Below are 14,229 nucleotides of genomic sequence, written 5' to 3' on the forward strand. Positions count from 1 at the left end.
GGACTGGATGGGAGACCAGAGGTGAAACTGGGTCAAACATCGTGGGTTTTTGTGTATCTAGGGTTCGGATTAATTAATATAATAAGGCATGAAAGGAGCTGGGGGGTGGTTGCGTGGGGTGTAGACATACCCCAGCTTTTCTGAATGGCACTTGTCAAAAAGGACAGACTGTACCCCTCCTCCTCCGGGCATCTGTTTCCACTTTAAAACCGCACATGCCTTTTGCAGAGCAGTTAGAGCCCCAGAGGAGCTCGGGAGTGCAGCAGGACCCGCATCACATCGCAGCGCAGCCTGTTTTACTCTGATACCTGCAGCCTGTGATGTATTTATTTATACACATTATTTTGTCTTCCCCTGACAGTGAGAGGGCGTATCCGCTTTGAGAAGGAGGCTGAGCGAGTACAGCGTGAGTGCAAGGAGTGGGAGGGCTGGTTGGAAACACGGGATGAAAACAGTGGAGAGCCACGCCGCCCACTAAACAAGCCGAAGCGCGTACCAACAATTTCGCAACCACCTCTTCTGCTGCTGCTGCTGGTGCCCTGCTTAAATCTACAGAGGAGCGGTGGAGAGCAGACATCCGCCGTCATACATCAGGCAGACAGAGGAACTAACAAAAGGTAAGCGCCGTGTCTCTCTTCCTCTTATCTCTTAAAACGGTGATTTGGTGAGTGAAGCCTGGTCTAAGGGGTTCGAAACACGGAAGAAACAAGTTATCATGAGAGAGAGGATTGCTTTGTTTTGTCGTGCAAAGGTAGGAGCAGCATCCCCGTTGTTTGGCTTTGTCTGCTCACTTTTGCGTGCGCATTGTGCTCGGAGATTCGCGCAACACGGAATGCATGATAGTGACTTTATTTAGGTACTTATTTTAGGAAAATGAGTATTTTAGCAGTGTGCACTTTTGCAAAAGCACAAGAAGTTCCTGTACGAGCGGATTTACCTTCCTCTTTGTTTCTTTATCGCACTTCCTTTGTGTTGTTATCAGGATCCCTGCGCCTTCATCAAACTGCCCTTACCAGTATGCACTTCGGTAATTGGGTCTGCTCAGCTTTATCTGCCCGCTGTGTTTACTGAGACTGCGAGAATTCATGTTTAAACGCTGATGTCCTCAAACACTGCCTGAATTTTATTCTGTAAATGGTTTTTAACAACCTACAATAAGTGAAGCGCCCCAGCTGTGCCACAGGCCATCCATGTTGTGCTTTACGCAGCGCTTGTTGTGCCTTTTCAGCAAGAAGACACAGGGTCATTTCATGAAACTGTGCACTGTGATTACCACTAATCTAAATGTAAACTTTGATCTAACCCAGTCTTAATCTTCCCTATGACATTGTCATTTATTTATTTATTTTTTCAGCTGCCAGACTTCATGCAGCGTTTAGGATGTTTGCGCTCCTACCTAATTTTGGGCTTTAGCTTAATTATCTGGAACTATTATCACAGTTTTATTTCCCTGTTGCGCAAATAATTAAACGTTTACTGCTTTATAACCTGTCCTCCCCCCCTTTTCTTAACAAAAAAAAGACACTTTCAGCAGGCGACAGTCTGTCAGCTCTTCCAAATGTGAGAATTTGGCTGCTAAATTTAATTATTTGAAAAATACCAAGAAGTTTGAACACCATAGTAAGGCAGTGAAGGATCCATTTCAAAGGGCCACAGGGTTGACAGTTAACTGTAGCCTTTTATATAAAGTTAAATTTAAAAAAGATGTGAAAAGAATCTGCATTGTCTAATAACCAGCAGGGTGTGACTCCTCTGGTTTCTAATCCATTGTTGAAATCTATGGGAAAACAGCCCCAGGCCTCTTGAGCCTGACTAACCACTTTCCTTTACGGGATTTACGTATTATTTAATATGATGTGATGATTATTTTGTAATTCTTGGTCACAAATTAGAGTAAAAAAGCAGAAGAACAGAAGGCATTCTTAAGAAGAGGGTTACTTTGTCATTGACAGGTCAGTGAGCGTAGCTTCTTGTCCTGCACTCGTCAATCTGGTTTCAAATTGCTAGGATGAATGCAAAAAAGCTTTGAAAACATGACTCCACTAACCAGTGCTCCAGGTCTGTTTGCAGTGTTGCTTACTATTATCACTATTAGCTTGTGACACATGTCAGTTGGTTGAGTTAGCACACTTTTAAATAAGTCTTATGTTTGCAGGCTAGCATTAGATTTATCCGATTGTTGAGTTGGCTCGCTCCTAACAAGTTACATATTAGTTACTATAATAGCAAGTTGCTAACCTAAGTTAGCCACTTGAACTAGCTTTATCTTAAAAGATCAGATGTTAGCACTTAAATGTTAGCTTTGTCAGTGGTTTGCTATACAGGGTGTATGTATGTATGTATGTGTATGTATATATATATATATATATATATATATATATATATATATATATATATATATATATATATATATATATATATATATATATATATATATATATATTAGTTTTATTAGCTACTCTAAATAGGCCACGTGTTAGCTAATTTTAGGTTGTTGAGCTAATGCTAATTTGATTAAATATTAATGAAATAACAGTAGTTTTGGTAGATTGTTGGGTTGGTTCATGTTTATTAGATAACAGCTAGCATTAACTGATTCAGTTAAGCACATTTTTACCTGGCAGTTTTTACGTAAATAGTTGGAGTGGTTTAATTTTGTGTGCAAAAGTTCTCTTAATTCAGGCTTATTAAACAGTTGGTGCAGCTAGGCCCAGGGCCTTTTGCCTGGTTATACCTGCCAAACTGGCAGGATTTAATGTTAATGACATTAATTGAAATGAATTAACAGTGTTTATTAAATGCTGTTTAAATGAACAGGGTTCGGCGTTGGTGACTCATCAGGAGATGTTGCAGAGCAAGCAAGTAGGCATGGTACAGAAAAGACAGAATATCAGACTGAGTGCAACAGGAGAAATGTTTAACTTTAAGAGTTCATTCAGTGCAGTCATCCTGCTACAACCTTACACTTATATTATTAAAAGACAAAATATCTCCCCAAGTTACACAGTTTTCATCTATTGGCTCAAACTAGCTTTACATTGCTGCAGTTTTGTTTCTTCTTTGTCAACACCATCTAATTAGAAGTTGTTCCTCCAAACAAAAGCCACATGTATTCATAAGTTGCTTGTTTACTGGGAAGAGTTGTGGTAACCCGTCAACCTGCCTGAAAAGAAAGTTTGGCAGTGAGAGTCAAAACAAATCTGATTGTACTCTGCACTTGAAATGTGATGGATTTGACAAGCTTGGCCAAACAAACCAAACAAAAACAAACCAAAAAAATGTACATGTTCTCCTCTCACAGATTTGGGCTTGCAGTAATTTAAAAGCTGCTGAGGTATTTCACAGAGACATTGCGGTCTTTGTTTTAGGCAAAAAGAACAAAAGTCTGGAGCTGCAGTTTAGGTGTATCACTTAATTCAAGGAACCACTCTCCCCTTCACTTTTTGCAATTTTTATCGAACCTCTAGTAGCAGCATTTAGACAGGCTACAACAATTAAGGGCATAAAATGTAAGAACATAGAACATAAAATCAGTCTCTATGCGGATGATGTGTTGCTTTTTCTGCAAAACACACAAACCAACCTCTCTGAGGTAATTACTCTAATAAACTGGTTTTCAAGAGTTTCAGATTATTCAATTAACTGGTCAAAATCTACAGTTCTTCCCATTAACTGCTCCTTCCATAATTCTTCCTCTGCCCCACTACAATCTGGAAATATTAAATATTTAGGTATTAATGTTTCTCCTAAGCTTTCAGACTTAACTAAATTAAACCACATCCCACTTCTAAAGAAAGTAGAAGGCGATCTGACTAGATGGAAATCGTTACCCATATCACTCATGGGAAGGGTCGCCACTATAAAAATGATGATCTTGCCAAAAATAAATTACTTATTTTTGATGAGCCCTAACAAACCATCACAAGATTTGTTCAGATCTCTGGATTCATATATTTCTAAATTCCTTTGGAAAGATAAACCCCCGCGTATCAGCTTAAAAACGCTACAAAGAACCAAGGATAGGGGAGGATTAGATCTGCCTAATTTTCACCAATACTTCTTAGCCAACAGGCTTCAGTTCATCTCAGAATGGTTAAAACATACCTTCTTAGTTGAGCCCTGGCTAGATGTTGAACAAGCACTATGCAATGATCTAGAGATTTCAGACCTACCATTTATTAGCTCAAACATCAAAAGACATGAATGCTTTAAAAGCATCAACATCAGCTTTTCTCTGACAGCATGGTGGGAGTTTCTAAAAATAACGGAGTCTTCATTAATCCCATGCAAACGTACACCTATCTGGAATAACCCTGACATATTACAAAACAATAATATGATTAATTTCCCAGAATGGAGTTGTAAAGGAATTAAATACTTAGAACATATATTAGAGGGAAACGAATTTATTCCATTTGACAGACTAGTTGCACAATATGGGATCAACAAGAAAAGATTTTTAGAATGTCAACAAATTAAATCCATAGTAAAAAAGAAATTTAACCTCAGTCAAGTTGAATTACAAACACCACCAAGTGCGGCACATTTTCTTACTCTTAAATCCCCCAAATTATTATCTAAAATATACAGAACACTTTTTAAATTAGATGAATCAATATCCCTTCCTATTGCAAAGTGGGAAGCAGATTTATCAGTCAGCTTAGACCAAAACTTCTGGTCTCAGGTATGCTTAAAAACCTTTAAATTGATTAAAAATCCCAGTCTGCAATTAATACAATACAAAACACTACATAGAGTGCACTATACAGGTCATCGGATGTTCAAGATGGACTTTACATCTTCCAACAACTGCTCACACTGTCAAGGCAATACACCAGACAATTACATCCACGCTCTTTGGTTCTGTCCACCAGTGCAGAAGTTTTGGCACGAGAAGACTTATCAAAGTGTCTGAAATGTAAAATTCCAACCTCCCCTTTAGTATGCTTGTTGGGAAAATTGGATGAGGTCACTACAGAAACTAATACAGTCCACATGGTTTTTACTGCCCTATGCATCGCCAAGAAAACAGTCCTCATGAACTGGAAAAATAAAAATAATCTTAATTCTAGCCAATATAGAAACCATCTAATAGATCACATTAGTCTCGATATAGCCTCTGCCACCACATTAGATCAATCCCTCTGGGCTCCTTTGATCGGCTCCATCACCTAGCGGGGGTAGGGGGTCGTGGTTTTGTCCTGCCTTAGCTACTGTGGTTGATGTGGAGTTGGGACGGGCTTAGGGCGCCTGGAGGACCCCTAGAGACGTTATCCCTGGAGGGCTTAACCCGGGGGTTGTGTTCATAACCTGGTTAGTGGCTCTGGTTGCTCTTAGAGGTTGTTCTCCTCGTGGCTGCGTGCAGCGGGGCTGGAGGATGGTCTGTACTGGTGGACGTAGGTTACTGGCCTGGTGGCCTGGCTGCCCCTGAGTGGATCCGGGGCAGGTGTGGGGGTTTGGGGTTCGGGGGTGCTTCGAGGTTGTGGGCGGGTGGGTGCACGGGGGCTCAGCCCTGGCACAGGGGGCCTCTGGTGCATCTGGCTAACTGGGGGGCTCTTCAACTGGCGGGGAGGTTGTTCCATCCTTGCAGGAGTCCACTCTGCAGGTGGGGGAGAGACATAGGAGAGGTGGAGAATAAACTTAACCTGGGTGTCTGTTGTCTTGTATAGTCTGGGAGACGATTGAATGTTGGGGTGGGTACAGTTTCCTCTGCGGTGGGGTAGGGTGGGCTGCCCTGGGTCCTGTGGGGCTTGGCAATTAATCTTTTTTTAGAAAAAAAAATTCAAGGAACCAGACGTGCAAAATTTTATAGTGCTTTGTATGTGAGAAATAAACACACAGAGTGAAAATCTCATAAATCTTAGGAAGTAATGCAAATGGAATGGTGTTTTTTTTCTCCTCTGGTTATGTGGTCATACTAGATGGTCAAAAGTATATGGACAGGTTTTACGTATATTAGTTTGGACTAAAGGGAAGCCTTAAAGATGACTTGCTTTGCTCATTTACAGCTGTGCATTTTCACCCTTGTTTCTCACAGAGTGGCTTTTCACACACACAGTTGAAATTAATCTATATTTGTCTTCTTCTGGTCCTTGTTGCAGCCCCCTTATAAGCCAACTTTCTTTTTAGTAACAAATCACAGCGATTTTAACAGACTTTCAAGGGAACAATGTAACATCTCTGCCCTACATTTCCATGCAGTCCTTGTTAGAAGTCCAGGTTATGCAGAGTCGCACACTTCAGCACCAGTGCGACTAAATCTCTGGGGGAATATGTCGCCTTATATCACCAACACTTACAAATATTTACTTGGCTTCATCCAGCAGCTGCCTGCCTTCTGCGAGCAGTCAGAGGGAATGAAGGTAAACACTGCCTTTAAGTTTGCTGAGGCAAGGATCCTTAGAAACATGCACAGCTTTCAGACTGTCCTCTGGAGAGCTTAACTCGTCCTGGCATCTTATTCCAGCTGCTTGTCTCTTTCTCTGCTCTTGGGTAGACGTTTGATATTTAACATCATAAAATGTTGCACGTTCATTCAGTGTCAGTTGAAACGGGGAGATTATTTTTCAACCCTGCAGGTTAAGGTTTTTGTAACAGCTTGCCGGTGCTGGGTTTTTGACTTCAGAATTATTTACGGCATAGATTTACCAATGCTCACTGAAAGATTCCTCGCAGGTTCTTTATTCATATTTGATAGAATAGCGCCGCACAGTTGCTACACATCCGTGATGTGATATCCCCATTCCACCACATCCCAAAGATGCTCTTTTGGATTGAGGTCATGAGTGACCGTGGAGGTCACTGGAGGTCAAGTGAGGGTTGTCATACAGTGAACTCATTATCATGTCATGATGCTCAGCTTGTGCGGAGTCCAGAGTGTGCCTAGAGAATATCCTCCATGATCAGACTGAACCATTCATACAAGGAAGGATGGATCCATGTTTTCATGTCGTTTATATGAAATCCTGAAGCTACCATCTGAATGTCGGAGCAGAAATCAAGACTCATCACACCAGGCAATGTTTATTTCAATTTTCTATTCTCCAACTTTGATGAACTTGTGTGAACAGCAGCCTCAGATTCTTCTTAGCTGACAGGAGTGGTCTTCTGCTGCTGTAGCCCATCTGCTTCAAGGTTTGAGGTGCACTCAGAGATGCTCTTCTGCAGGCTGTGGTCATAATGAGGTGTTATTTGAGTTACCATTGCTTTCTGTTATGTTCAGAGCTCTAGCATGAGTAAGGTATTTTCATCCAGTGAACTGTCACTCACTGGATATTTTCTCTTTTTCAAATCGGTCTCTGTAAACTCTGGAGATGGTTTTGTGTGAACGTCCCTGTACATCAGCAGACTCTGAAAAAACTCAGACCAAGAACCATGCAACATTCAAAGTCACATATTTTTTTTTTCCATATTCTGCTGCGCAATTTGCTCTTCAACAGGTTATTTTGACCATGCATTGAATTGCTGCCACATGATTGGTTGATTAGACATTTGCATTAACAAACAGTTGAAGAGGTGTGCATTCACAAAAATTCAACAAATTGCCTACGCATCAAACCATGAGCAAAGGCATGAGCACATCAACTGATCTTTGATCCTGTATAGCTCACAGTGTTATGCAGCCCTGCCTTCTCGTGTAAATTTTAACACTCATAAATCACAAACTTACTTTGCATTTTTTTTCTGCACCTACACTGATTGGTGAGCCACAGTTGGAGTTTGCAAAGATTCATTTTGAGTTGGTTAAATATGACAGGTAGGTCAAATTTGAGGCATTTGATATATCAACCTGATGCTAATGCAATATTAATAAACATCCTCCTTAACCAGATATTTTCCCCCCTTGTTTCTGTTAGCTCTCTGGGGATCTTCAGTCCAGCTCTCTGTGCTCCCTCCATACATCATTTCTCTCCTTTTTTCTCTTTCCATTTTCCAAAAGCGCACTTCCGCTGTCTCCTCCATTAATTTCTCCTCTCCCAGGACGTTGGCAGGTCCGCTTCCACCTTTCCCTCTGCTTCATTTGCATCTTGGCTCCACACGGCTGCCCAAGTGTTTTCTGGGAGTCAGGTGGCTAATTGGTTCCCATCTGTTGGGAGAAGGCGGCCTTTACGGGATGGTGGGTAATTTGTGTCAGGAGTTTTACCATATTGATTGAGTTCTTTCCGTTTGTTTCCTTTATGCTGCCTGAGCTCTGTGTTGAGTTGCCTGTTTTCTGCTGCTCTGCCTTTCATAGAAGTGAAGACTGTTCACCTGCAAGCTTTATTTTCACTTGTTTCTGAGGAGAAGTACATCAAGGCTTGTGCTTCAATTTTTGGCTGCTCCTCTGTGTTAGTTTCACAATCCTTATCTGCAGCATGAGTTTCTCTCTGTGTAAAGATAACTCTGAGAGGAGGAAGTGGTTGGATCTAGCATGGGCCCAGCAAACCAAAACAGGAAGTGGCAGGAAACACTGAAACGCTTGTTGAGACACACGCGAGAGCCATGAAAAGGACATTTTGTTTACTTCGGATCTACCTGAAGTCGGGGACATAATTTCACACAGCAGCCCGGGAGACTGCTGGCTCTCTTCCATACAGCACTTTACTGCAGCAGTTTAACATTCAGTATTAACAGAGATGACTGTGTTTAGCCTCAGGGGGCTGCAAAGAACCAGCATGGTGAGGGGTGAGGGCGGGGGGAGGGGTGGCGGTGTCTGGGCTGAGTTGTGATTTGCCAGTGATGAGCCAGTGTGGGCGAGCGACAGACTGACTGCAGTGTTAAGTTGGAGCGTTGCAGATTCTGTGATAACTTACCAAATGATGGGGTGCCTGGCAAGGACGAGATGCTCTGTGGTTGTGCCCCAAAGCTGTTGATTTGGTGGATGCATGACTATTGGCATATTCTCCCTTAGCGGTGCAACGGGTCAAAAGTCTCATGGATTGGATCGGATCACGGTTTTAAGTCACGGATCGGATCAATTTTTGGATCAGCAAAAAAAAACCAAAAAAAAAAACACAAAAATTTAACATTTACTTTTTTAGTTATTGAAGTATTTTTTGCCTGTTAAAAACATTCAACTCAAGACTCATTCCACGCAATTATTAAAAAAAAAAAAATGGTACAATATAGGGCTTTGTATCTACCACTCAATTCAATTCAATTTTATTTATAAAGCGCCAAATCACAACAACAGTCACCTCAAGGCGCTTTATATTGTAAGGTAGACCCTACAATAATACATACCGCTCATTATATCGCACTCCGCTGTGATCGGATTGATCGGATCGGATTACGGATCAACCGTGATCCGTTGCACCACTATTCTCCCTCACTATCATCGCCTCTCGGCTGTATTAACTTTGCTAATTTTGCATTTCATGTATTTTTAGTTTTAATTCAAAGGTTTTATTGCAGACAAGGTGCAACATCTGGGCCACTTGATGCTGTGTTTGTAAGAATATCAAGCATGTCTGTCGTATTCTATCTTTTGAAGTGTTTTTATTGCAATTATGTAACCAGTAATATAGTTTGCTGTGTGGTGCAGTTAGTCTGCAAACTCCAAGCCCCCCCCCCAAAAAAAGCAGTCATTATGTAAGTGCAAAAAACTGTAGTTCCTTTAGTGGCCACTGGAGTCAATCCCAGTAGACTCCCATTTATACAAAAGTGGTTAAAGCTTAAAAATGATTGTGATTGATGCTTTGATTTAGGGCATGGGCAGCTGTAGCCAACCAGTGTGTTTGGCTGATGGAGTGTTTGTAAGAGTTGTAATATAATTTTCTGTGAGGTAGAGAACATCCAGTAAGTTTGTGGTTCAGTTTTAGCGAGTACATTTCTAGTATTTTATTTATATCCTACTAATCCGCGTCTCTGTGTGTTACAACTATAAGTTGATAAATGCAGGTTGGCTGCGTTTGCTGATAACTTGGCGCTCCTCTTGTCCAAATATGGGCACATCTAGCTCCCAAAAACCCACATAGCAGCAGCCATGATGCAAACATTTAAGTACAACAAACAAAGTTTGCTGAGTAACTGGTTTCCTGTTCAGTATTCTGGAGTCATATGACTGCTAACCACATGATGTTGACTAACTTTAAGTTCCCTAACTATAATAAATATGACGTGTCTGGGAAGTATTGACAGGTGTCTCAATCTGGTAGATAAAAAAAAAAAAAAGAGACCATCAGCTACAGGTTGAGACGGCAGTCGGTTTGTATTCTTCTGATACATCAGTCGCCTTCCTTCCCCACTTGTGAGCATGTGTGCATCACATCCTGTCTCTGTAAACCTGCTAGAGTGAAGTTTTATGACATTTTATTAAAATTACAAAGGCACAATGATGAAATCCATGTTTTACCCCCTGAATGTGAGTTTTCATTGGAAAGTGTGAGTTGCTATTGTGTAAATACCTTTTTCACACTGCACATTCTGCATCTTCATGTTATTAATGTAATGACTGAAAAAGCATTTGTGTTTTTGTGTTATTATTAAAAAAACTGAACAAGATTAAGTGTTTTCAGGAGACATTTGCATAACAAGAAGAGGGAAATAAACCCCTGCCACAAATTAGCTTCATTTAATGTGGATCTGAGTACCAAACAAGCGTTTAGGGAGAACTTTAAGGTTATAGAAAGATTTTAAGAGCCCACTCATTAAATATTCCTTTAACTGTCTGTTTTTAATGGACCTAATTTGCAACTAAACAAACATTTGTGTCAGGTAATTTTCTTTTAGTCTCTTAACTGATTGCTTTGAACGTATTTGGCACCTTTTTATGATTTTACTTTTATTCTCTGACAGAAAAATTAAAACATTTCCTCCTTCATTTCTTATTTTGAAGTGTCCCTTTTGAGATTTCAGCAGTACTTTATGATCTACATTACCTTGATATAATGATTAAGTATTAGATTACTGTATGTTTTCATCTCTTGCCGTTACCTCTGACTGTTCAGGACGAGCTCTCAATCACTCTGCATCTGTGTGTTTCTACTCATAAAGTTCATCACACCATCCCCTCTGAGAGAGCCGCCAGTGATGAATCAATTTCAAGCTCTTTTTGAGAGCTTCCCGACACTCGGTGGGGTGCCAGTGTTGACCTTGTGTAATGAGGGAAGGTTTCCATATCTGCAAGTTATAAAAAAAAAAAAAAAAAAAAAAAAAGTGAATAGCATGAGGAGATGGTGAATGGTGCACTGCTTGGGTAAATTTAATTTGGCATAAAAGAAAAAGGAAAGAGGAGAGAAATGATGAGCTGGTATGTGGCAGTAGAGGGAAGATGAGAGAAGTAAGTGACATTGTTAGAGCACCACAAATTGAGACGCTTTCAGAGAATTGCACACATCAGTATGTTTTAATGCCGTTATCGTTTTTACTTTCCTGATATCAACGATTTGATTGCTTGCACCAGGCTTGTGAGCTGATACCGCCGTGTTTCTCCTTCCCGCAGCCTGACAGTCGATTTGTTTAGCTGCTGTAATCTAAAATGACTTGCATGCATGCATAGAGACTCGTACATCCATCCTTAATGACACCATTTAATGCTTTTTTTAAAATTTTATTCCCTTTGGAGGAGTGCTGTGTACCTGTGGCCACGGATTCCTGAAAAGGATCCAATTTGATTCAATCACATTCTGTCCTGGTGTTCCTGTTGTTTGGTGGGTGTCTCTGCCAATGATGGATTCAGTTATTTCCATTCGCGGGATGCATTGTAAACGGTGACGAATGGTGCAGGCTAATGCATCATGTGTTGTCAAGGAGAATCATTTACCTTGCCTTCACAATCCATTAAGCCGATGAGAAGAAGAAAAGTTGGATGTGCAGCTGTGGTTTCTCTCTGACACTGACAGAAGATGGACTGAATGGGATCTGTGGATTCTGCGCGTGCCATTGTGAACATTAAGTTCAGTGTATGAAATGCAGTTTGATGGCTGACGGTTCTTTACATTTAGTCTTTGCTGAAAATTGGCTCCAAAACAAATGTTGTGCTGACGCTACTTCAACATCTAATCGGCTCGAATGTTGTGTAGACTTCCGTCTTGGACTCTAGCAAGGAAAAATATGCGTACAAAGTATCTGATATCTAAATCTCGCTTGTTGAGATTTGAGCCTGTAAAAACCTGAGCTGGAGACCATAACTTATGCTGTTGTTCCTGTTGGTAAGGTGAAGAGTGTGAAAGGTACAGTACTGTGCAAAAATCTTAACCTGGACTTTGTCTGCTTTTTCACGTATTGTAAGTCCGGGCCTTGTACTTGACCTTTTTCTGATGATGTTTCTTTTTAAACCAACATTGAATTCTTTGAACAAAGGGTTTACTAGATATCATACTGCTGTATTACCCATCCATCTAGAAGCTTTAAAAAAAAAAATCAATACATTTTTTCTACAACAGAAAAGCAATGAACATTGTGCTTATTCTTTTGTAATGGAAATGAAAGTGAAAGAAGAGCCCATTCTCACTCCTGGGGCGTAGCATAGCGACGTTTTGTCACGTCCCGTGGCGTTCCAGCCGTAACCTTATCCCTAACCATAACCATAACCTTATTCCTAACATTAACCAGACGTTAAATGATGTAAAATAGTGTTTTCCAAAGCGATTTGAAGAAAATGAACGAACATGTGTAGATTGAGTCCAAACAGTTCTCATGTGTTCTCCTTTTTCCGATGTCGTCATTTAGGAACGTGTTGGGTACCCGAAAACGAAATATGTTGACGATTTGTCACCTAGCGTAAAATGTTACGCTTTGGGAGTGAGAACGTGTTGGAAAGAAAGATGGTGAGAGGTAAAGCATTCAAATGCAGCTTACTGTCACTAAGAATGAATTGTGGAGTTGTTGACTCAAGTGTTAAATGGATAACAATATATCCATTAAGACAAGTGCAGGGTGCCCATAATTAAACAAGTCATCATCAGCTTTCTCTATTGTGTTAGCCAAGGAGAGCCACTTTGTTTAGATAATTATTAGCGAAGAGATAATTTGGCACTTGTGTTCGTGTAATGGTGGTCCGTTGACCCACACGGCTTGATCAGGCAAGCGCTGGATGACTAAACTGTCGAGTTAACGATTGGGCTGACTTTTTCTACGGAGCTGCCATGTTGTGACCACAGAAAGTGATTTTTATAGTGCTTGTTCACTATTTGAATACCCCCCTTGTAGTTCCTGTGGCAGGTCCACCTACTCAGCCATGCTTTTTTAATAAGTTGGTCTCCCACAGTGATTTAGCCACAGTGTCAGGCAGTAACTGAGTAAAATATTCATATCTGCTGCCCTTTCTCTGTGTACCCAGGTAGCGAGCTAGTGAGCATTTGAGATGCTTATTTGAGGAATTATGCAGCGAATGCTTCATTTATATATAATGTGGGTGGCATTGCATGTCACAAACTTTGGTAGGCGGGGTTGCTAATCAGCTGAGAAGCAGTCAAGCTGGGCTTCTTCTCACTGATTTGACAAAGGGGTCAGGCCCAAATGACCTATTACCTACTGATTATTTGGTTATAATGCATCAACTGCTGGCATTCATGTTGCAGATTAGCAGAGACATCGCACCCATGCCTTAACAGGCCTGAGCTGTAGTAAAACCCAAACCATGTCAAAACCTTTAGGTTTAAATGCTTTAGGTGATTATTGTAAATGCATTTTAATTAGACACTATTAGGGATCTGCCAAAAAGGATTCTTTGCATAATAATCAGACATCCAAGGGCTGATTCAAAATATGGTCTGTAATTCTGAACACGAGCTTCAGTTATTTTTAGGTCAATAGTGTCACTTTAGTGAAAACCATATAAAAGCAACTTCATATTCCAAAAAGACGTCTATAGTAATATGACTACTCGGTCTTGTAGTTTGATCAACTCAGCAAATATTTACTAGTTTTCCTCAGTTTCTCGGTCAAATGATAGCGATGGAGGCAGTTTCAGGCTTCACAGCGAAACTTTGCCTGCTAACGGTGACATCACCATGTGTGATGTCACTACATCCATCTTTTATGTACAGCTGGGGCCTCAAACTCTACTCCTCCCCCTTAAATTTACTTGAGTACAGTTAGGGGTTGCCACATAAGCATGCAGTCAGGTTCTATAGTCTTACTAATGACCTATTAATTTTATTCAGGTGTGTTGCAACAAGGACACATGGAAATGTTTAGGACACAGCCCTCGAGGACTGGAGTTTGAGACCTCTGGTGTACAGTATGTGGTCTCACGCAAGATTTAAAGCCAGCACACATAATATTATACCACACAGTATTTTTCTG

General features: G+C 40.7%; 1 protein-coding gene across 1 annotated transcript in view; it reads left to right on the plus strand.

Annotated features, from left to right (window-relative positions):
* Positions 1-255: 255 nt before the first annotated feature.
* LOC146567082 (E3 ubiquitin-protein ligase RNF152-like) overlaps positions 256-14,229 on the plus strand; it is a 60,358-nt gene continuing 46,384 nt past the window's right edge. Inside the window, exon 1 of the mRNA XM_085286685.1 lies at positions 256-617. The gene's annotated coding sequence lies outside the window, so the exon portion shown is untranslated. The remainder of the gene's footprint in view (positions 618-14,229) is intronic.

Source organism: Mchenga conophoros, linkage group LG9 (genome assembly GCF_057382185.1).
Source record: "Mchenga conophoros isolate Kocher_MC1m ecotype Shallow Benthic linkage group LG9, M_conophoros_male_GT1.1, whole genome shotgun sequence".
NCBI lineage: Eukaryota > Metazoa > Chordata > Actinopteri > Cichliformes > Cichlidae > Mchenga > Mchenga conophoros.